The sequence below is a fragment of the Panthera onca genome, chromosome A2, assembly GCF_046562875.1.
Source record: "Panthera onca isolate mPanOnc1 chromosome A2, mPanOnc1 haplotype 2, whole genome shotgun sequence".
In the NCBI taxonomy this organism is placed as follows: Eukaryota; Metazoa; Chordata; class Mammalia; order Carnivora; family Felidae; genus Panthera; species Panthera onca.
In genome coordinates, this window is record NC_138340.1 from 115,085,113 (window position 1) to 115,110,141 (window position 25,029).

The 25,029-nt window shown below is 39.2% G+C and overlaps 1 protein-coding gene and 1 pseudogene across 5 annotated transcripts in view; both read right to left on the minus strand.

Moving 5' to 3' along the window:
* Nucleotides 1-18,066, minus strand: part of HYCC1 (hyccin PI4KA lipid kinase complex subunit 1) — a 132,966-nt gene extending 114,900 nt beyond the window's left edge. For 2 of the 4 annotated variants that reach the window (XR_013553330.2, XM_060632694.3), the window contains exon 1: nt 17,814-18,063. The gene's annotated coding sequence lies outside the window, so the exon portion shown is untranslated. Of the gene's footprint in view, nt 1-17,586; nt 17,702-17,813 lie in introns of those variants that run through there. The other 2 variants (XM_060632695.3, XM_078441407.2) reach the window with 2 other exon arrangements.
* Nucleotides 1-25,029, minus strand: part of LOC132676712 (heterogeneous nuclear ribonucleoprotein A1-like 2) — a 263,151-nt pseudogene that overhangs the window by 170,057 nt on the left and 68,065 nt on the right. The window lies entirely within an intron of this gene.

A 25,029-nucleotide genomic window follows, 5' to 3' on the forward strand; every position in this document is an offset into this window, starting at 1 on the left:
ATAACACCCCAGAAGAAATCTAACAAACTGATTATGAGGCACATTTTAATCTGGGAAACCTAAACACTTTTAACTTTCCTTAACAATCAAGCCTCACAGAAATAGCTCATTTTATGCTTAAACTCAGCTAAATCCCAACACCTTTTTCATTCTGACCCAATCAATTTGTAAAAATCTAAGTTAGGATCAGGGCACCTGGGTGATTCAGTCGGTTAAGCGTCTGACTTCAGCTCAGGTCATGATCTCACAGTTCCTGAGTTCAAGCCCCATGTCAGGCTGTGTGCTGACAGCTAAGAGCCTGGAGCCTGCTTCAGATTCTGCATCTCCCTCTCTCTCTGCCCCTCCCCTGCTCCTGCTCTGTCTCTCAAAAATCAATAAATGTTAAAAAAAAAAAAATTGTTTTTTTTTTTAATCTAAGTTAAGGTTGCTGGAGGGGAAGGGAAGTGGGGGGATGGGCTAAATGAGTGATGGGCATTAAAGAGGGCACTTGTTGTGATAGGCACTGGGTGTTATAATGTAAGTGAAGAATCACTAAATTCTACTCCTGAAACCAATACTACACTATATGTTAGCCAACTTGAATGAACATAAAATCTTGGAAAGAAAAAAAAAAAAAATCTAAGTTACAATCGGCCTTTTTAAATTGGCTCACACATAACAGGTTCATGAGCCATTGAATAAATAAGAATAAATCTTTGAATCTTTATAGTTTGGGCCCTGAATTCTACTCAGAATTTTTAATGTAATATTTACCTTATTATTAGCCCTCCATGGTAGTTGACATCATGGTATGCAGTAAGTCACCCTGAATGCAAGGAATTTTATACTACAAAAAAAGTAAGGAATCGGAGCTGGAGATCTCTTGAAAAGCTACCCACGTATTAATTATGAGTGCAATAACAATAAATGACTTTTCCCAAAGTGGACATACACTAAGTATAGGAGGCCCCAAACTAAGTAAATATTCACAGTGAAAAGTCATTTTTAATGTTTAGTATAGAGAAGGAATACAGGTCTAGGCTGAGAAAGGTTCCAAATGGGCCAATGAAATAGAACTCAATGAAACAGGAAACAGGAGAAATATCGAAGAGGAAAGCAATAAAAGTATACAAGAATTACAACAAAGAATCTGATGAATGTTCAGGAAAACAAAACCGGAAACAATTCCAATGGAATGAAATCATTGAACACCAGGGCTTTCATTGGGATCTAATGGAGAGAAATATAAAAGCAGTGGTGTAGGCAGTGTAATTTAAAGTTATGAAGGTAACAAGACAAAAGTATTTGCTTGTTGTAAATGAAGACAATACCATTAAGTTGAAATTTTCAAGTCTGACCTCCCCATCAGCAAAGTAGAGGTAAATTATTTATAACACAATGATTTACCTCCATTGTCTCACTTTGCCCTTATGTTCATATCCCAACATGCAAACTATTACGTATTATCTACATTACTTAAAGAAAATGCTCTTTTATCTTATAAGAATAATTAATGTGGCTCTTGGGAGTGGATGCATACATACTTCATGTCATTGGCTTTACCAGAGAAAACAACCTTGAACTTAAAGATTTTAAGATAAGTATAAACATTTCAAAGGATAAAAATTACCTCAATACCATTCACTGAGCATTCAATAACAATATTCAAGATATTGCATAAGTAGTAAGTAGTATGGTGCTTAGTAAGGCTTTTACGGATTCAGTAAACCAGAACCTCAAGATGGCAAATTTTTATTCATCCCCTGTCTAGCTCATACAATTTATCCAGACTATAGGCCAGGCAGGGACAGAGTGGGAACAAAGAAAGAGAACAAGACCAGGCAAAAACAGACATAGGATGGGAAGTTATGTGGATAACCCACACAATGTTTTTACTTATACAAAAAGTAAACATTACTATGCATTCAAATTGCAACATTAATAATTCAACAAGCCCTTGAGTGCCTACTGAGTATAATGCAAACTATGCCTATTACTTTGTACTAATAGCAAAAGAACAGTAAGATATGCTCTGTGTCTATGGGAGCCTATAATCCAGATAGCAAAGGAAGTGAGGAAAATAAGTGAGGGAAAAATTGAAACAAGGTAGCACCTTTATTTTCCAAAGGAATAATTGCAAGTGCTAGAATCATGATAAGATCATCAGAATTACACAAAATCAGCAATGTAGAATGTAAAAGAAGGGTTCTGTTTATTATGCAATTACAACAAATTACAAATTTTCCAGTAAAAAAGAAAACAAAAAAATATAAACACTTTGGTAAAACATTGATCTCCCACCTTCATCAATATTTTTCTATAGTAGAGATTTTTTTAATTGCTATTCTTAGATCTTTCCCACGTAATTAAAAGAAATGTTCATCCTTCTCACTGTTGCTATCCCACTCTTCATAAGAAAGCACTGTTGTACCATTGTGTATTATTTCAAACTCTTTTCCATGCATATACTATATAATCAGCAATTCTGAAAATTCTTTACTCTTAAAAATTATTGAGAATCCCAAATAGCTTTTGTTATGGTGGTAGTTATATTTACTGATGGTTATCATGTTTGAAATTTTTATGACAAAACTTTAAACATTTGTTACAATAAATCCAGTACATGTCAACATAACACTTTTTTTTTTTTTTTTTTTTTTTTTAGCATTTATTCATCTTTGAGAGACAGAGAGAGATAGAGCATGAGCAGGGAAGGGGCAGAGAGAGGGAAACACAGAATCCAAAGCAGGCTCCAGTTTCTGAGCTGTCAGCACAGAGCCCGATGCTGGGCTCGAACTCACAAACTGCAAGATCATGACCTGAGCCAAAGCTGGACACTCAACCGACTGAGCCACCCAGGTGCCCCACACATTTTTATTTAAAATAACAATACTCCATGAATAAGTCACAGGAATAAAAACCAGGGCATAAGGAATATAGTCAATGACACTGTAATAGCAATGTAAGGGACAGATGGTAGCTACAGTTGCAGTGAACACAGCATAGTGTATAAACTTGTCAAATCACTAAGTTACACACCTGAAACTAATGTTACATTATGTGTCAGCTATACTCAAATAAAAAATAATCATAAATAAATAAATGTAAAAATTTTCCCACAAACAAAAAAGTTATTGAGAAGAATGGTTTTGCTTCATATTTTCATAAATTTCTTTAATGTCTTGGCTTAATAGGACACAGCTGAATCTTCAAACTGCACCTGCATTCAAACTGATATGATATGATAGTCAAATTGTGTTTTGATTTTTTCACCAAAAAAAAAAAAAAATAGAATCACTCTCTCCACGACTTGATTTTTTTACCTAATATATTCTGGACCTGGACTTCGTTTTTTTTGTTGTTGTTGGTGGTGGTGGTGGTGATGTTTTAATCCATGTGTGATAGACTATTACCATTATATTTATGGCCTTCAACAGTCTGTATACTTTTGTGCAGTCCTCTCCCACACTGGTACTGGGCTTGGCAATGTGACCTGTTTTGGTGAATGGACTTTAGGAAGCATGATGCCAGCAGAGGCTCAATAAGTGCTTGCACCTGAGGAATGTCCTCTTGAAATACTTTCTCTTAGAAAGTAGCCACCATGCTACAAAATCTCAGGGATAGGCATGTGGTTGAGAAGCCACATGGAGAAAGATCTTGGAAGATGAGAGGCCATCCTGGGGATTTCAACCTCATGTAAGCCCCCAGAAGAATGCAGCTGCACAAGTGATTTCAACTAGATTGATTTTAGCTACACAAAGGCAGAACTGCCCATAAAATCATGAGAATAATAAATCTTTGGGGTTTTTTTTTGTTTTTGTTTTTGTTTTTAACGTTTATTTATTTTTGAGACAGAGAGAGACAAAGCATGAACAGGGGAGGGTCAGAGAGAGGGAGACACAGACTCCGAAACAGGCTCCAGGCTCTGAGCCATCAGCACAGAGCCCGAAGTGGGGCTCGAACTCACGGACCGCGAGATCATGACCTGGGCCAAAGTCGGCCGCTTAACCGACTGAGCCACCCAGGTGCCCCAATCTTTGTTATTTTTAAGCTACTAAGTTTTGGGGTAATTTGTCACACAGCAACAGATAACTAATATACCTCAGAACACGTATAGAGAAATCGGTCTTTTGGAGAAAAAAACCTTCTGAATATTACAATTTTAACTAAATCTATTAAGTTAGGGGTATTTCCCATTTTTGAAATTTTTTTCCAGCCCTTTAAAATGGCGGTTTCCAGTTTCCACTATCTGAACAATGCTATGATAAACTTTCCTGAATCTGTCCAAGTATTTCTACAGGATAGACTCAGGATGCTGGATCAAAGGTTACTTGTGGTTAAAACTGCCTTCCAAAAAGATTATATCATGCTATACTTCCATTAAGAATAGATGGAAGTGTCATTTCCCTATACCCTAACCAATCATAGACATTAATCTTCTTAATTATTGCCATTTTTATGGGCCAAAAATGCCACATTGCAAACATCTATTTGCATTTCTTTTAAAATCTTTTCAAATGTTTATTATTTCTTCTTCTGTGAATTGCCTACTCATATACTCTGCCTATTTTTTTCCTTCAAATTTTGTAGAGCTTATCACAGACTATCCTTTCTAAATGTTGCAAATATTTCCCCAGTTTTGTCATTTGCTTTTTAGCTTTGTTTTTGGTATTTTCATTGTATAGAAAGTTTTACATTTTTATGTACTCAAGTCTGATAATCGTTTCTTTTATTAATACTGAATTTTGCTTCATAAAATTTTTCTCCAGACTTTTCCTCTAGAGTAACCAGAGTTTTATTTTCTATGTGATAAATCATTAATATTTCTGGATTTTTTAAAATACATACACACAGTGTGAATGTAACTTATTCTCCCCAAGTGAATAACCAGTTATACCAGCACCATTTATTGAACCATTTCCCAGAGATAAGAATTGATACATTTAATATATATTAAATTATCATATACTTGGGTCTGTTTCTGGACTCTATTTTATTTCAATGATCTTTTTGATTATTCCTGCATCTGTACCACACTATTTTAATTACTATAAATGACATTTTTTTTAGAAATTTAATTAAGTGTATATTATAGTAAAATCCAAAGTAACAATGACTTAAACAAGATAAAGTTTATTTCCTTCTTATCAAAAATGAATGGGAAGAGGGTGGCAGTCCAGGGCTAGTATGGTGGCAGCTGCCTGTTTTGCTCTACTACCCTAGCAAAATTGCTATCCTCAAGGCTACTTCACATTTCAAGATGGCTACCATAGCCATCCTGCCCACATTCCAGGAAAGAAGTTAAGCAGGCAAAAGAACGTCCTCCTTTCTTTTAAGGGAGACTTCTTTCCCTGTGCCCCTTTTAACTTACACATATAGCTCACTGGCCAGAATTTTAAGATTGATGGACACACAGCATTATGGGATACTAAGCAAGATCATCTTTAGCAGGGTGACACAGAGTTCACTAGTTAATTTAGTTTACCCTATTCTCAGAACTCTGATATCTGCTTCCAAATGATGAAAGGGCAAGTGTTCTACTTTTGTATATGTTCAAATTTTTCCCTTTCAGCAAAGTATCTCAAAACACTATAAAAGAGTTGACTAAACAAATCACGATTTAATATATAGTCCAATTAAAAAACAAGAAATAAGTGGCAAAAAATGCATATATATTTAGCTTATGGCTAAAGCGTGTGATGACAAAGTGCTGACAATAACTGAGACAACTCAGTATGACTGGTTGCTGATCAGGGGTTATGACAACTATCAAAGCAATAGGCATGAGCCAAAAGATACATTACTCTGCCCCTATTGATCATAACACAAGCAAAGTAATGTTGCTAAGATTATGTACAAGCAATTAGTTCAAATTAATATTAAATTAAAAAGTATTTTATTCAGTCTTCCTCTTGCAGTTTCTACTCTGAAAAAGCAACCAGGTCTATTGGCAGAGGCTCTTGAACACTTAAGAACACAAAATACCCATAAACACTTTTTCCTTGCCAAACCAAATAAATCCAATTGAACTAAAGAATCAGCCAGCTGCTTGCCATTGACCGTACTGTGGGGGGAGGTGAAAATAGACAAATAGTTATTACTTTCTACATTGAGCCATCCAAATTTCTCTCTACCTTGTTTGTCTTGCCTGAGGGAAGAGTCAAAGTTTTAAGGTTCTGGCATTCGGCATTGCAAATTGATCCTTGGGGATAGGCAAATTAGGGGTATTTGGGATTTCACTAAATCCAAGCAGACAAGTCACCCATATTAGTTTGTTAGGGTTGCTGTAACCAAGTACCATAGACTGTGGCCTAAACAACAGAAATCTATTTTCTCACATTTCTGGAGACTAAAAGTCCAAAATCAAGGAGTCAGCAGGGTTGGCTTCTACTGAGAGGAAAGGATCTGTTCCAGGCCTTTCTTCTTGGCTTGTATCTTCTCCCTATGTCTTCATATCATCTTCTGTCAGTAGAAGTCATGTCCCAACTTCCTCTTATAAGGACATCAGTCATATTGGATTAGGGCCCACCTTAATTATCTCATTTTAACTTAATTAACTCTGCAAAGACCCTATCTCAAATTATGGTTATATTCTAAGGTCCTGAGTATTAGGATTTCAACATATAAAAAGGGGGACAGAAGACACGATTCAGCCCATTAACACTTTCAAAGCTGCAATAAAGTAGGGCTGTAGAAAGTAATCTGACTCTCTTTTCTTGTACTAGAGGTTTTTAAATATCACCCATTTATTAATAAACTATTGAATGTCTGTATGTCCTAGATGCTAAGTTTACAAAGCTGAATACGACATAGCCCCTGACCTGAGGGATTCTCAGTCCACTGTAGGAGACAAGTAAATGTGGAAGCGAGTGTCCTTTAATCCCTTTTGAAACAAAGCAAGGCAAATCAGGGTATAGGCAAATAAAATAAAATAATAATAACAAATGCTATGAGGAAAATGGGGAGGAATATAAAAGAAAGCCCAATGTAAATATTGTCTTGGAATCATTTTGTTACCATTTGGTCCTTTTTCCTCTCTCTTTCCCCAAAATTACAGCGTACAGAAATACACTTTCCGAGGCACAGCTCTACTTTAATTTCTTTAAAGCTTTTTGCATTCTAAGTGGCAGTTTTATCTGCTCTAGTGTTGAGGACAAAGGAAGAGAGAAATGTTAAGGGAGCCAAATTCCAGTTGACTTGTGGGTTGGGTTGATGTTTTAGAGTGAGTCACTGCCCTTTCGTATATTGGAATGAAACTCTCAACCGTTAATAAAGTCTGAGGGGGGCCTGGGTGGCTCAGTCAGTTAAGCATCCCACTGTGGATTTCAGCTTAGGTCATGATCTCGCAGTTCAGGAGTTCGAGACCCGCCTGGGGCTCTGAGCTGACAGTATGGAGCCTGCATGGGATTCTCTCTCTCCCTCTCTCTATGCCCCTCTGTGCTCTCTCTCTCTCAAAATAAATAAATAATCATTTAAAATAAATAAAGTCCACCAATAGAGGCTCCAATGTTCAATTAAAAAATGATGGGGGCAAAGGGAAGGTGCAATGAGAAAATGCAAGTAAACATAGTTAATGATGGCAATGTGTACTAGCAGAGCCATAATAATAAAAGCAACAGATCTTGACTGTACTACAAAATTCTACTCGGTTCTTCTCAATCAGAAACTTGGTGGATCTTATTAAAATAGTTGTTTATCTTTGTTTAAAACTTATAGAAAGCAAAGCAGCAATAAATAGTTCAGTATGATCATGCTGATGCATATTAACTGGGGTAAGAGTCAATTTGTTTTAGCAGAGACTGAATTAAAAATTTTTTTAAATAAAGTTTTCAAGGGGCACCTGGGTGGCTCTGTTGGTTAAGCTTCAGACTTTGGCTCAGGACATGATCTCGCAGTTTGCAAATTCAAGCTCCACATTGGGTTCCCTGCTCTCAGCACAGAGCCCACTATGGATCCTCTTGTGCCCCTCTCTCTCTGACCCTCCCCTGCTTGTGTGCATGCTCTCTCTCTGTCTCTCACTCTCTCTCAAAAATAAACATTACATTTTTTCTTTAAATAAAGTTTTCAATAATATTAACTTTTATATGAGTATAACAAAATATAACTTATATGTTGCTTTACAGCTGAATATGAAACAAAGTAGTACAACAAAAATTTCTATCTTGATTCCTCCCCCAAGTACTTCAAAGTCCTGTAAGAATGTTTAAAATCCCTTAAAGTAGTTTAAGCATTTCTTTTTCAATTATGCATTGTTTCTGAAAAAAGGGTTTATAACAGAAAACAGAACATCTGTTTGGACCCTTTTGCCAATAACCAATTCCTGACTGATGGAATCCGAGTGCCATAAATCACATAATATTACTGTAAACTCTGGAGCTTTATAATCTGTTGACATGAAAAGTATCTGCCCTGATTACATCAGCAACAAGCTCAACACCATTTCCACGAAGAGGCTGGCCTTCCTGAGTATAACATACACCTGTATAACATATTTGAAGTTCTCATAGTGAAAAGAATTAAGTTTTACTCTTACTTTTCTTGACATCACCTTTCTTAGCCTGTCTTTCCTTTCCCCTCAACCTATCATTATCATGGATTTAAAAAAAAAAAAAAAAAGCATATCAGCTCCCCCAAAAAAGGGCTTGTTAAAAATTAAATGTTGGATCGCCTGGGTGGCTCAGTCGACTAAGCGTCTGACTTCAGCTCAGGTCATGATCTTGTGGTTTGTGAGTTCGAGCCCTGCGTTGGGCTCTGTGCTGACAGCTCAGAGCCTGGAGCCTGCTTCGAATTCCGTGGTTCCCTCTCTCTCTCCACCCCTCCCCTGCTCACACTTTGTCTCTCTCTCTCTCTCTCTCAAAAATAAACATTAAAAAAAATTGTTTTAATTAAATGTTATATATATATGGCAGAGAAGTGTGTTGAAAGGAATCCTTTTATAAAATATTTTAAGGGGCGCCTGGGTGGCTCAGTCGGTCGAGTGTCCAACTTCAGCTCAGGTCATGATCTCACTCTCCATGAGTTTGAGCCCTGAGTCGGGCTCTGTGCTGACAGCTCAGAGCCTGAAGCCCGCTTCAGATTCTGTGTCTCCCCCTCTCTCTGCCCCTCCCCTGCTCATGCTCTGTCTCTCTCTGTCTCAAAAATAAATAAAAACATTAAAAAAAATTGTTTAATATTTTAAATACAAAATATAGCTAATACAAATTATAGCAAACATAGCTAAAATTTCTCTTCCACTCCTTTCTATTAGAAGACTATCATACCTTATAGTCCTTTTACACCCTTCCCCTCTAGTGTTTTGACACAATTCAACAAATAGAAAAAGCAACATGGCACAATAAAAAGAGTCCAAAAACTCATGCCCAATTTCCAGCAAATTACTTAAACTCTCTAAGTCTCAATTTCCTCCAACGTGAAAAGTAGTGATTACATCTATATCACAGGAATGTTTTAGGGATTAAAAATAATACACTAGCACACCATAGATGTTCAATAACAATAGCTCTAATTGTCACTAACAAAATATTTATCAATTGGACAATTGAGAATGCATCTCAGAAGCTTACAGTTTCTGAAAAGAAGGGAGAGGGGTGATGGAAGGGAGGCTTCATTAGATTCTTATGCTCTCTAGCTACTTCCGTACTTACTTATTCTTCACCGATTAACTTTCTGATTTAGTAGCCTCATCTACTGCTACTGCCTCCAATTATTTCCCCACCAATTTATTCCTTAACCCCCTTTACAGTATGTATTTGGTTCTCATCGTATACTTTCCATCAACTTAGAAATGACAATCTACTGATTTTTTTCTCAATATTCTTTCCCTTTAACCTTGCCACACGCATATTCCTTTCTGAAACTCTAAGAAGACTTCACTGACCTCAATATTCTGGTTCTATCACCCATATAACCATTCTGATTTTCTGTACTTCTTGAATAGTCCATTCCATATGCACATTTCTACTTCCTTTCTTAGTTTGACACTTCTCCCCTCCCCTCCTGATTCCTAAAACACTTCCACCTTCCTCTCTATTCTCTTATCAGGACCCACTTGAAGGTTCATAATTTCCCAAAATAGTCTCCCCTGCTTTTCCACTACAAAAGTGCGCACTGCCTGGGGGGCTATGTTGCCACTCCATCCACCACAGTAATATCTATGGATTAACAAGTCAGCAGGAACCTTGAACTTTAAGTTGAAAAGGGAATGTATATATCTGGCAAGTATAAAGAGGTCAGACTGGCAACTTTCTATGCCCCCATGGGCAGAAGCAGGGGAGTACAGTATGTGTATGTTGCTTAGAACTAATCCCCTAATTAAATTAGTTAAATGTTCTTTACATTCAAAAGGGAAAAAACAAACAAATAAAACCAGGCAAGCTCCAAAAGATTAAAATAGAGTTCGTAATTGCTTGCCCAATTTAGGCAGTTTTAAGGCTTACATTATTCTTTTAAATTTCCAAGCCTAAACATCATTCTATAAAAGAATAAATGCAAATCTTCCAATAGCTGATGCCTCAAATAACTTTCATAGTACAGTTTAAGAACTCATATACAATGTTTTCATTAAGTCAAGTACAAATAACTGAATGAATCCTTAAGCATTTACATGAGAAAGCAACTAATGTTCATCAGCTAATCAAAGACTCTTTGTTCAGGAAAACACACACCAAACAAATATCACTTAACATTTACTACTAAAAGTCTACTCTGATGCAAGCTTCAACAATGACAAATGTTTAAACTACAGTGGAAAAGTACTATTTTCCAAAACTCCTTGATCTTTTATCTGTGTTGCACTTAACATTCTTTACAAGGTACAAACAGGATTCAGGAATGCAAATTGATCTTGAACCTGCATTAAATTAAAATGTAAATTATATAAAGTACATTATACATTTATTGTATTTCAATTCTGGGATCTTCTACCATAACCACACTTGGATGTATTTATTAAAATAGCAGGAGATATGATATTACATAGAGTGACCAGTAATAATTATGATAGGGTTACCAAAAACTGAGACTAATTGGGCAGAAAGGAAAACAATAAGACACTCAAATAAAGTGATTAAATTAACTTCTCAATAATAGAGAATAAGGGAAAAGTCTGATTAAGAAAAAATTAGGGTACTGATAAAAACACATGATCTTTGGCATCAGATAGGAATTCAACTTAAACTCTCTACCACTAACTAGTTGTTGATCTTGAACAAGTATTTTAAACCTCATTGAGTCTCAGTTAATCTGTAGAGTAAGGACAATACTACTTATGTCTCAAAATTGTGCATGTACATAAACTGTATTTAATCCAAAAGGCCTAGACATTTTTATAGCTAAACTATTTCTGACCTTAAGGAAGAGATGAATTGCCAGGGGATATAAAAGAAAAATGGAAGGTTTCTCTTTCTTTTTTATTTTGCGAAGCTAGTAATATATAAGGTAATATAAGAAGAATACTAAAGATCAATCTTACATAGCAATCAAATCTAGCACTACTTTAAAGAGGTATGCTAGGGGCGCCTGGATGGCGCAGTCGGTTAAGCGTCCGACTTCAGCCAGGTCACGATCTCGCGGTCCGTGAGTTCGAGCCCCGCATCAGGCTCTGGGCTGATGGCTCGGAGCCTGGAGCCTGTTTCCGATTCTGTGTCTCCCTCTCTCTCTGCCCCTCCCCCGTTCATGCTCTGTCTCTCTCTGTCCCAAAAATAAATAAAAAAACGTTGAAAAAAAAAATAAATAAAGAGGTATGCTATTACCAAGTTGCCTTTACCAGCAATTGTTTGGTGAAATCTACTAGGAAGTCCTCTAATATAATTCATCAGCCAGTAGGTAAAAGAAGAAAAACTATATGATCATCTCAGTGTACATTACAAGGGTATGTGATCAAATTTAATATCTTTTCCAATTAAATCTCAATTCCAAAAAGGAATTAAGGAAGATTATTTCCTTAACATGCTAAAAACAAAAGTTGCCAGAAAGAATACACAACTGTGAAACCCTAAAGGCATTCTCACTCAAATGAGAAGTGAGCCAAAGATGCTCACTATTCACTAATATAATTTAACATCACTCCAGACATTTAATGTCAAAAATGAAATAAGGATTAGATATTGGCAAGAAGGCAAAATTACCATCATTTACAAATGCTATAACTGCTGTATCACAAAATCCAATAAAAACTATAAGAAATTAAGAATTTTAGGGGCACCTGGGTGTTCATTCAGTTGGTTAAGCATCCACTCTTGATTTCTGCTCAGGTCATGAGATCAAGGTCATGAGATCAAGACCTGCATTGGGCGCCACACTGACAGCATGGAGCCTACTTGTGATTCTCTCTCTACCTCTCTCACTGACAACACAGAGCCTGCTTGGGATTCTCTCTCTCTCTCTCTCTCTCTCTCTCTCTCTCTCTCTCTCTCTGCCCCCCTCCTGTTTACATGCACAAGCACACATGCTTTCTCTTTTTCTCAAAATAAATAAACTTAAAAAAATGAAATTAAGAATTTTATAAATGGGGGTGCCTGGGTGGGTCAGTTGGTTCAGCATCTGACTCTTGATCTCAGCTCAGGTCTTGCTCTCAGGGTCATGAGTTCAAGCCCTTATTTGGGGGTTTAAAAAAAAAAAGAATTTCATAAAATGACCAGTTAGAAAACAGTATACCTAAATTACCAACTTTTCTATATTCCACTGAGAATATGCAATCCTCATTAAAATACAATGAGGGGCACCTGGGTGGCTCAGTCGGTTAAGCGTCTGACTTCAGCTCAAGTCATGATCTCACAGTCTGTGAGTTCAAGCCCCACGTCGGGCTCTGTGCTGACAGCTCAGAGCCTGGAGCCTGCTTCAGATTCTGAGTCTCCCTCTTTCTCTGACCCTCCCCTGTTCATGCTCTCTCTCTGTCTCAAAAATAAATAAATGTTAAAAAAAAAATTTTATTAAATAAAAAAAAAATACAATGAAAAAAATTCCATTCGCAATAGCAACATGTTTTAAAATACCAAAAATTTACTTTAAAAATAGGCAGAACCACATCAGGAAAACTATAAAACACTGAGTCATTAAAAAATGACTTGGGGGCACCTGGCTGGTTCAGTTAGTAGAACATGTGACTCTTGGTCCTGGAGTCACGAGTTCAAGCCTTACGTTGGGGTAGAGTTTACTAATAAAAATAATACTAATTTTTTTTTTAAATGACTTGACGAAATGATGAAAATATTGTAAAGGTATCACAACTATCTCAAAAAAATTAATTTGAAATTCCATTGGGGCTCTTTTGAGATCTCAATAAATTGAATTAAAGGTAATCTGAAGGGGTGCCTGAGTGGCTCAGTTGGTTAAGCATCTGACTTGGGCTCAGGTCATGATCTCGCAGTCTGTGAGTTCAAGCCCCACATTGGGATCTGCGCTGACAGCTCAGAGCCTGGAGCCTGCTTCAGATTCTGTGTCTCCCTCTCTCTCTGCCCCTCCCTCAGTCATGCTCTGTCTCTATCTCAAAAATAAATAAAACCTTAAAAAAATTTTTTAAGGTAATCTGAAAAGATTTAGAAAATTTAAAAAGAAAGAAAGAAAGAAAGAAAGAAAGAAAGAAAGAAAGAAAGAAAGAGAAAGAAGGAAGGAAAATAAAAGAAAGGAAAAAGAAAAGAAAAAAAGAGGAGGGGGTGGGGATATAAATATTACCTTTCTCAGGATAGGAAGTATGGGCCTTTGACAACTCCCTAATCACAACTCTTCCTGGTCTCATTTGGGAGACATAGAAATGATTTCATCCTCCAAAGTATTTAAAAGGCATATATCCAAAGGGCAAGCAAACAGAATTTCTTCTGAGCAAAAAGATGTTTTAAACAGAAGATTTTCAAATGTTAAATATTCTCTTTCCTCAGTGCAGCTATGCAGCCTAACTCCAACAGGGCCAAAAAGACTCTGGCAGTACTTGGCTCTCAATAACAAGCAATAGTCAAACTGTTAGTTCCATCTGCTCCCCTCCAAAAAATGACAAAGCATTACATGGTGGTGCCAGGGGTCCCAGGCTCCATTTAGGGAGATTTCCTGAGCGGCATCCATTTTCACAATATTAATATGCTCTCTAACTTTGTTTGAATACTTTAGAAAATCAGTCTTGATACTACACGATGACAACTTGGATGCTGATAACAAAGACATGTGCTGTCTTTAACATCAGATTCTTTGTCGCTTCCAAATTGTCTTCCTTTCTTATTTGTCAAAGCTCTGAATTTCAACCACTTCCATCTCCTTGGGGACTCAATTCCAGTAAATATCTCATCTTCCCTACTTCTTACTTCTCACCTTACTTATGCATGTAAAGAAACAAACATAACATTCCTTCACCTTGTATCCCTCTTCAGTGGTTTTCAACCTTGCCTGAACATTGGAATTACCCAGGGAACTTTAAAATACCTGTCCAACTAATCTATAGTAACAGAAAGTAGATCAGTGGTTTCCTGAGGATGAGAGGGAGAAATTACAAAGGGACACAAGAAAACTTTTGTAGGTGATGGATATGTTCATTATTCGGACTGTGGTGATGATTTTACAAGTGTAAATCTATGGCAAACATTAAATTGCACACTTTAAATATGTGTGGTTTATTAAATGCCAATTAATTTCAACAAAGCTGCTGAAATAAATACTAATGCCTGGGGTACTACCTCAACCTCAAATTGGTATGGGCTTTCCCCTGGAAACCAAGATTCTTAAAAGCTCCTCAGATGGTTGGAAATGTGCAGCTAAGGATGGGAACCACTGCTCTTTAGCTATCATCCTCTCCCTTCTTCAGTTTTCTTGAAATGCCTCACTCAAGCACGTCTACTTTCTCATCACCCATTCTTTCTCAATCTTCCAAAGACTGGTTTCTGAACCACTACTCAGTTAAAACTGTACCTGTTCAAGCCACCTATGGAATCCTGATCCTTAGGTCCCTGGAATCCTCTCCTTCCTTGACACCTCTTTACAACGTTCAAACTTGTTGACCCATTCCCCTCTATTTGAAATTCTCTCCATCCTTAGCATCTCTCCTGATGTTCCTCCTACCTTTCTAACTAGCACTCTTCTCTCTTTCACACTATTCTTCTTCCCATTTCTGCTTTTTAACAGACTGTTCTCTAGCCACTGCTTTTACAACACTAAAACCTTTCCCTGAATCATTTCAATATCACCAAATCAATACGGCTTCAATTCAACTGCCGATCTGCCCTGCAATCCTGATTTTTTTTATAAGTTCCACATCCATGGATCCAAACATCTAATGACATCTTCACCCGAATGCTCCACAGCTTCCTCAGATTCAGAAAACCCAAAATAGATATTATCATCTTCCCTCCATCTTCCCTCACTTCCAATCACTAGAACCAAGTCAAATCCTCAGGGTCCTGATTCTTCCTTCTTTCTTCCCAAAGGTAACAGTACCTGTCAGATTCTACTACACTCTACTAGAGTGAGGATCTAAAACAAAAATTCATTAAATGGCTTCTTACTCATCACCGCCAATCCAATCCCCATAGCCAAGGATACAATGCCCTGATCTGGAGTTCTACCACCCTCACTATTTTCATCTTCCACCATTTCCTTATCTAACCCCAGCATTCAAGTCATGTTAATGTCAATGTTATTGACTTCGGACTTGTCATTGACAATGACTTCTCTAAATTGCCATAGTTTCTCATGCCTCCTTGCCTTCTCACTTATATTCTTCTCTTGGAAAGTTAGTGACCTCCTGCACTTGGCTAAATTATATCAGATCTCCAAACTGTACTGTGTGCTCCTGATTCTACCTACATCCAAGCTGAGTTAGCCATCTCCTACTCTGCTACCTTCCTACACTAGGCATATCTCTATTCACATTTATCACATGGTATTATAATTGTTACTTATCTGTCTTGTACATCAGACAGTATTTTCCTTGATGACAAGAGTTATGCCATTCACTTCTGCCGTAGAACCTATTCAGCCTGGGGCAGTGCAAAATAAATTTATGTTTGGCATAATTTCAGTTAATTACAAAATGTAAATATGATACCCCCAAAATGGTACTGATATTAACATTTTTCAAAGTTTTTACAGTTTCATTATAAAATAAATATCATGCCACAGGATCCTGAATAAAACAGTTGACTATAAGACATGTTTAAACTCTGACTGTCAAAACGACACCACTCTGAGAAATGCAATCAAGAGCAGATTTCATAAAATAGAAACACAACAAAGAAAGAAAGCATAGTAGGAATAACATACTGACCCAACCAACACCTTATCTGGGTGTCTATATCCAGGTGCTGTTAATGTCGATAACTAAAAGGTTTTATAATACCTCTATGGTAATAACTATAGTAAGTCAAAAGGGGATAAAATAAGCCAATCCAGAATATTTTTAATCTAAATATGTGATGGTTTTCCCCTGAGCCACTTTATTTAAATGAATTATTTGAATAACTGACTTTAAAGCTACTATTGGCCCAGCAGATCCTTTTTTTTTTTTTTCTTTCTTTCTTTCTTGCCTTTCCCTGTACTTCAAAAAAATGGTGTTTGGAACCAACATGCATCTCGTAAACCTTAAAAATGTATTAACCCAAAGAAAAGATGCTTAGAAACTGGAGGGGAGGGGTAGCCTGTGGATTTTAGGAAAATGTTCTTATGGAAAACAACCCTCCCGGGTCTATCACATTGACTCAAGGTTACACCGATCCTCATGACTTTATGCAGATAAGATTTTAAAAGCCGAAAATTTCAAACTGTCAAGTGTTACATGAACCAAAGGAGTGGCATATCGGCTCCAAAAACTACTGTGTGACCCAAAGGACACACAATTTGCAAAAGGACAGCTTGGTCCTACTGCCTGTCGTGTGGTCTCTGAAATTAGTAGCTGCCTGTGGAACAAACTCCCCCTGCCTGAAGAGCGGAGCCGCTGCGGCGTGTGTGACAGCGTATTTATCAGAGACCCGATCCAGTGCAGCACGAAACCACTAGGGCAAAATTAAAATCTTTCAGGAATGCCTGAACTTGGAGGGCACAAGAGCACAACTGTGCACGCTCAAGGGCGGATACGCAGTTTTGCTGAAGCGTGCAAACTTGGGGTCTTCCAATGCAACCATATTCAGACAAAACCCCGACGATTCTCGAGCACGTTAAAAGCAGCCTCAAGAGCGGAATAACTCCTAGAAAGAAGGGAGCAAGTGCTGAAGAGGGGATCTCCAGTGTAATAACCAAGGAAGGAATCGTAGCTGCTTTCTGAATCTCACTGCCCTGCGGGGGACACCAAAGACCAGGGCGAACGCTGCTTTTAAAGATGGGGGGGTGGGGGGGGAGAGTCGACGGTGACCATTTTAGCCACTAGACTGGACGTACAGCTGTAGCCTCCCCGGAGTGGGAGAGGCCCAGGCCCGAGCATCAGCTGCGGCTGGGTGGGGGTGGGGGGCTCCCCGCAGAGGGGCGGCGGGTCCCGCCCAGGCGGCTGCCCCCTAGGCACGCCCGGAGTCTGGGTTGCTCCTTGCTGGGAAAGAGAAAGACCCGAGTCCACGCGCACAAAGCTGCCGCCGCCCAGGCAGCACACGGGCTGCGCCCAACTTCGGGGCGAGCAGCCGCCGGCCGCAGCCCACTCACCCGACGCCGCTGCTCCGGCCCCTCGGACGCCCCTAGAGCCCAGCGCCTTCTCGCGCCCACCCGCGGCGCCTCGCGAGGGAGCCGTTACCCCCAACGAAGGCGCCGCCCCGGGGACAAAGTCCCGGTCCCCTCCCCGCCGCCGCCTCGCCCCGGCTCCTCCCTGACAAAAAAGTTATCGGTCGCCGGCTGCCCTGGGGGCCCGGCGTGGGTCGCTGGGTCGTACTCACCAGAGCGGCTTCCCGAGCTCCACCTCCAGAACCTCGGCTTGTTTGACTCCCAGCGACAGCGACGGCGGCTGCTCTGCTTTCTCCGGAGTAGAAGCACCACCTGCCCCCCCTTCTTCCTAACAGAACGGGTCCCAGCGAGCCATCTTCCCCCTCTGCTCACTGACTGACAACCCAGCCCGGAGAGCCGCCACTGCCGCCAGCCACTCTGACAGGCACGGCTACCGACCCGTCCCCAGGCAGCCAACCACCACCGCCCCACTCCGGCTCGGCCTATCGCCGTGCCCCGGGGCGGAACCAGGACAACTTCTTCACCAATAAGAATCTTCCTCTGCTAGGCCTGGGGCGGAGCCATAAGGTGGGAGGGAGGGAGACTTTTAGGTAGGCGTGGTCTAATCAATGGGCGTGATCCGGGCGCCAAGGGGAAGATGATTGTACGATTTGCGGCACGGCTAGATTACAGTGATCGGCGAAGGTCTCTCAGATCGGAGCCAATAGGATTTATAGCCCTCTCAGAAGGAAATAAGCCTTTCAGAGTGATGTTAACCATGATCGCAGAAGATAAACTAACTGATACTTTAATTTCTTGGTCAGGAGCATTTACTTCCCAGTAATTCGAGTCACAAGAATTTATTAAAATCTCATCAAATACCAGGAGGGAAAAATATGTACGTTTTTGCAAAATGGTCATAAAAATTCTTCCCATCTTAATTGCTTTTGGCCTTGGCCTGGAAAAAGTCAAACATAAATCCCCAACTTCTTTCCATGGGCTGTTTTTATTTTCTCCATATTCCCTCCCTACTCTTTCCCAAACACATACTATTTTGTGTGGCCACTGGAACCTGAGCACATCTGAACCAGGTCCTACATACAGTCCCTCTGTTTTGGACTTTGTCAATTCCTCCTCTCACATCCCTCTCAAGTCCAGTCAGAACTAATTAGAAGAGAAATGGACTTCAGTCTGGAAGACAAGAAGTCATTCTAGGTTTACACCAGAAAGGGGAAGGACTTCTAAAGCTCTAAATGATCCTTTCAAACATGCCAAACACATAAATAAGAAAATACATGATTTCAAACAGGCATCAAGCAAACAATTTTAGATAACCATTAGAGCAGATCTCTATAACAGTCAGCATCCCCCTTCCAAGAACATAGCTGACTTTATAAGCAAATAACAATATACAGTAATAAGGGCAATAGAGCTACGTTCAATTAGCAAGGAAAACAGAGGAAGAAATCATCGTGTTTAGGAATGTCAGGGAACTTCACAAGGAAGGTAATGTTTGAGCTGGATCTTAAAAGGTAAATAGGAATTTGCCAGAGGAGAAAGTCAAAGAGGATTTCAGTAAAAGGGAAACAGCATTGTCAAAGGCATGGAGTTGTAAAAGGGCACCCACTGAGAAAGTCGGTGGGACTGAAAGTGAGTAGCAGCCAAAAATTTAGAGCAAAAGATTGAGATGAGATTATAAACGGCCTCATGAGCTACATTAAGGTATTTAGAAGAGCACTGTTCAGCAGAACTTTCTGCAATGTTGGAAATGCTCTGTATTTTTGTTGTCCAGTGCAATAGCCACTAGCCACTTATATGGCATAGCTGAAGAACTCTTTTTTTTTTTTTTTTTAATAAAGGCAGACTGCCACCTGCAGCACCTCATTTGGATGTGTCTGGAGTCTTGGAAGCTTTATTAGTCTACCTTCTCCTACAAATGGACCTGGAGAGCTTGTTTATAGGATCTAGCAGGGGAGCTCAGCTACCTGAAGAATGGTCCTCTATCAGGACAAGTTGTCTTCTTGGAGCTATGTTCAGCTTCAGGAGAGAACATGTAGAATGGTGAGGGAGAAAATGGATACCCACCTGGCCAGACAGATCAACCAAATCAACCTTGGCAATCAATGGGGTGACAGATACCACAGCCAGATCGTTCTCACATCAGGAACTCACTTTTTTATTGAGTCTTAATTACTTCCATCTTGGACATCTCAGGTTTAAACTTTATTCTGCAGGCAATAAGGGACCATCAGAAGTTTTTAATCATATAGACAACTCAATCAGTTTTCTTTTAAAGAATGATAATCTAAAGACAGTATAGAGAGTGTTCTCTTTGAGGGGAATCTTGACAGATCAGACAAGGGTACTGACAAAATAATTTAGGTCAGCTGGGCCAGAGCCTGGCAGGGGAAGTGTTTGCCCAAAGGAATAGGGACAAGAAGCCCCAGAAAGTATATTATACTCTGACATCTTAGCACAAGAGGTCAAAACCTGAGAAATTGAATTTTGTCATCAAGTCCTGGCAGGATAGGGAGTAAAAGAGTGAGGGAACAGAAGGGCGGGGGGGGGGGGGGGGGGGGTGATGTAGAAAGCCAAAGGGTCACCTAGCTCATAAAATAGGAAGAAAGCAAGAATGAGCAGAGTACAAGATACAATTAGTCTTACTGGACACTAGCCATGTGATCCACTGATGCATTGGCCTGACTTAAAAAAGCCAAAGACTCTGGAGTCAGGAAGGCACAGTAGGACCAGGGCAAAACTCCAGGAGAAATGAAGACCTGAACCATACCTGTGGAAGTGAGGATGGAAGGGAGGGGAGAATATTTATTGACTTCCTACACTGTGCAAGGCACTCAGCTTGTCAAAGACACAAAGTAATGCTAGAAGCTTTACAGAGGTAATACCTGTACAGAGGGTATGAGAGGCTAGTTGAGCTGTCCACTGCCTGATAAGTTAAACTGGGGATAGAAAATTTGTCTTGAAGGCAAATGCAAATGTTCACACTCTGTCTTTTTGCCTAGTGGCTTCCTGTCTGCTGCTTAGAATTACTTAGGATGCCTCTCAAAAGCATCAATGCCCAAACTGCACCCACACCAAATAAATCAGAAAATTGGGGAGTGGGGCCTAGAAATAGGTTTTCTTTTAAAAGCTTTCCAAGTGATTCTAACATACAGCCAGAGTTGAGAATAGGGGAACGACATTATATTTTACTAATGCTAAATCAAGACTGTGCATGGGATAGACTGAGTAGAGAGAAAGACTGAAGGCTGCCTATGCATATTTATATATTTGTTTCCTCTCTGCAAGAAGACAGGAAGCAGTTCTTTGCCTGACTTCACTTCCCGTTTTACAGTGGTAAGATGATATTGAAGGCAATTTAAGTCATCCTTCTAAATCAGAATAAAACCAAAAACAAATTTATGTTTGCAATTCACTCTCCATCATAATTTGTGCATATAAAAATAATTTCCAACAATAACAGTCTGCAGTTAACCATTACACATAACCATTTATATTTTAGCAGCCAAGGGCCAGGAAAATGCCTGAGAACATTCTGTTTCAAAAGGGAAATGTTTTTAACCTACTTTACGAAAGTCAGCATATTCCAGACCTTCCCTACCCATCTTTGCTATTCTCTGATATCTGTAGGCACAATTCTATATTAACTATTAAAATGCATTTACTTTCTTTAATAAGCAAATAAGCTTATTAAAATGCCAGTTGAACATTATAAAGCATGAACATTTTCTCCATAATATTAAAATTTAGGAACTTTAAGAAATATTTAGCTCAAATATATTTCTATTAGAGTCAGCTGAAAAATAGCTAGGTAACATGACTGTTTTTTTCCAGCTTCATTGATATATAATTGACATATAAGATTGTATATGTTCAAGATGTACTACATGATGATTTAAGATACATATATATTGTGAAATGATTACCACAATAAGATTAGTTAACACATCCTTCACCTCACAGGGTTACCTTTTTTTTTTTTTTCCTTGTGGTGAAAACACCTGAAATCTATTCTCTCAGCAACTTTCAAGAATATAGCTCAGTATTGTTAACTGTAGTCACCATGCTATATATTATATCCCCAAAACGTATTCATCGTACAACTGGGAATTTGTACCTTTTTACCAACATCTCCCCATTTCCATCCAACCTCTAGCCCTTGGCAACCACACAAATCTACTTATTGTTTCTATGTAACATGACTATTTTATTTTTTAAATTTTTTTTAGTGTTTATTTTTGACAGAGAGAGAGAGAGAGAGAGAGAGACCGAGCATGAGTGGGGGAGGGGCAGAGAGAGAGAAAGAGAGAGAGACGCAGAATCAGAAGCAGGCTCCAGACTCCAAACTGTCAGCACAGAGCCAGTCATGGGGCTTGAACCCACAGACTGTGAGATCATGACCTGAGCAGAAGTCAGACGCTCAACCGACTGAGCCACCCAGGTGCCCCTAACATGACTATATTAAATGAAAGAGTTAGGAGAATTTTGTCTCCGGGAAAAAAAAAAAAAAAGCATGAAAAATATATTACTTTAGTGGTATATTAAAATTTTTGTCTTTAAACCCAAAACAAAAAGAATGGGCCTAAGAGGTCATTCTGTGCTGCTGTGCCAGATTCAGATTACCCTTTAAGAGTTTTACTCTAGCCAGTGTCCCCAGGTGAGGCAGCAGGCTGAGGCATGATCTATATCAGACAACCCCCTTCATAGAAACATATAACCTGAGGCAGCCAGGCCTAAAATGTGACCTGATGTGAACACTCTAGCCAAACAAGGATGGCAATGACTAACTACACCCATTCTCTTTCAAGAATTTGAACTGGAATGTGAAGACAAAATCAATCATGTATTGGGAAAGACAGCCCAAGAAGCCCAGAGAAGGGCAAGTTATGAGTAAACTGAAGCCATTAGGCAGAGAAGAGACATATAAAGTAGAGAATGAAGTAATTGGTAACAAAGGAAACGTAGAAGTAGAGACAGAGCAGAATGAGTCACTGTATAAAGATAGAGATCAATGAAATCCTGCTGTCGAGGGAAAAATAAGATAACCCATTCCTACAGCTGCACTGAATCACACCAATTCTCACCTGTGTTCAACATCTGTGAGGTCCCAGCTGTTCCCAGAGTCCTATAAGATTCCCATCTGCATCATTTAAGGTATTGGTATTCTAAGTAAATTGTACCTTTCACTCCTGTATAGACCAGTAAGTAGACTCCCAGATTTGCGGACCAAGCGAAAGAAGCTGGATCAATTGTATTTTGCAAAGAGAACTTTATCCTTCAAGGTTGATTATGAATTTTTCTAGAAATAACATCTTAGAGGGGCACCTGGGTGGCTCAGTTGGTTAAGCGTCTGACTTCAGCTCAGGTCACGATCTCGCGGTCCGCGTGTTTGAGCCCCGCATCGGGCTCTGGGCTGATGGCTCAGAGCCTGGAGCCTGCTTCCGATTCTGTGTCTCCCTCTCTCTCTGCCCCTCCCCCGTTCATGCTGTGTCTCTCTCAGTCTCAAAAATAAATAAACGTTAAAAAAATTAAAAAAAAAAAAGAAATAACATCTTAGAAGGGAAAAAAAGACATTCTTCACATCTTAAAAAAAAGATTCATAGAGGTGCCTGGGTGGCTCAGTCAGTTGAGCGTCTGACTCTTGATTTCAGCTCAGGTCATGATCCCAGGGTCATGTAACTGAGCCCCACATCAGGCTCTGCAGTGAGCATGGAGCCAGCTTGGGATTTTCTCTCTCTCTCTCTCTCTCTCTCTCTCTCTCTCTCTTCCTCTCATTCTCTCTCCCTCTGCCCCTCTCCCTTACTCGTGCTCTATCTCTCTCCTTCTGTCTCTCTAAAATAAAAAATTTTTTTAAAGATTCATAAATTAAAATTTCAATATCTTTAAAACAGATGTTTTAAGGGGGAAGAGTCTTTCTCTTATCTCTTACTAGTGGAGCCAATCTGGCTCCTATGTATGAGAAAGCCATAGAGGTAGTAAGGATGGAAACCTAATGAGTAGTTACTACACTCAAGTGATTGGAAATGTAAAATGTCCACATGTATCTCCTAAGACATTTTATTCACCAATGTCTTCTAGAAGAATTATTTTTGGGAGATTCTTGTTATATAGCTTTTATCAATATTATTGTTGTAAAAATATTTTATGACATGGGAAAAAGATGAAAAACATGGTAAAAACTGCATATATTACATGACCACAACATGAATCACATGTTCGTGCCAGGAGGATATATCAACAACATGTAAGCTTGAAGAAATCATGGGAGGATTTCATTTTCTTCTTCATATATGTTTTTGATTTACCAAATATTCTACAATAAAGCAGATAGAGCTCTACAACCAAAAAAAGAAGTGCACGTTATTTTTTAAGATGAATAGGCAACACACTGTACACAGCTTATTGTTAATTCTGCCCAAGTGAACCTCAGTGAAACATTCTTCCTGTTACTTGTGTCCAATGCATTATTCAAAATTCTTTAAAGTGCTGTCATAAATTCCACAGAGAAGATCTTATTACCGTTGACAAACAAAAGACCTCACTAGTATTTAGTATAAGAGCACAAACTTGTATGTAGATTTTTCTCTTCCAAAGGGAGACCCAGAGAACAGAAAACACACAAAAAAAATCTATAGATGACTGTGATAAACAGTGACACTCTCCCTTTGCTCCCACCCCCACCCCAGGGGAAGAGGAACTGTGTTTTGTCATTTCTGGCTCTCCTACAATAGAGAAATTGCTGGGCCCAAGGAGGAACTTCAGAAACACAGGTAAAAGGAGAACATGAAGAACTGGCAGTTTTTCTCCACAGTCTAGGTTTGGTTTATGAATCATTTTCAGGTTCCATAGGCCAAATGGAAACATGATTTCTTCCCTTTCTGACCGCTCACTGCATTCATTGGACGCAAATTACTTCAGTAGTATTCAGTGTAACATTTCACTGTGTATCACCTTGAATCCTCCCAAAATTGTTTCCCATGTGTTAACCTCTCACCCAGAGAACAGAAACGGCTCTTGGGCCACATACTTTCTAGGTTTTCTTGCCAAGTGGTACCCCTGAAGCAATTCAACAAGCTCAAGTACTGGTTGAAGGGTAAATAAGCCTGGGACCTTGAAGCCCAGCTGCAAGGAGAGGAACAAAAAGGAATGGCAGGAAGAAGCACATCCCCCCAAAATTCTGCCAGCCCATTCACTCTGGTCTGTAACTCCTGGGTTCAGAGAGTCCAATGTATGAGTAATACTTCCATTTTTCAATTTTGTTCTCATCTACTTAGTCATCATCACCACGCCCTGATATTTATGCCAAAAAGAAAAAAATGCCAGTGAGTGAATTCAACATCATCACTGCTGTTCAGTAAAGACAAGCCCAGCACCTGTTTCCTCCACCACCATGTTGAAGTGACCCAGCCCACCATCAAGCTGGTCTTTCTC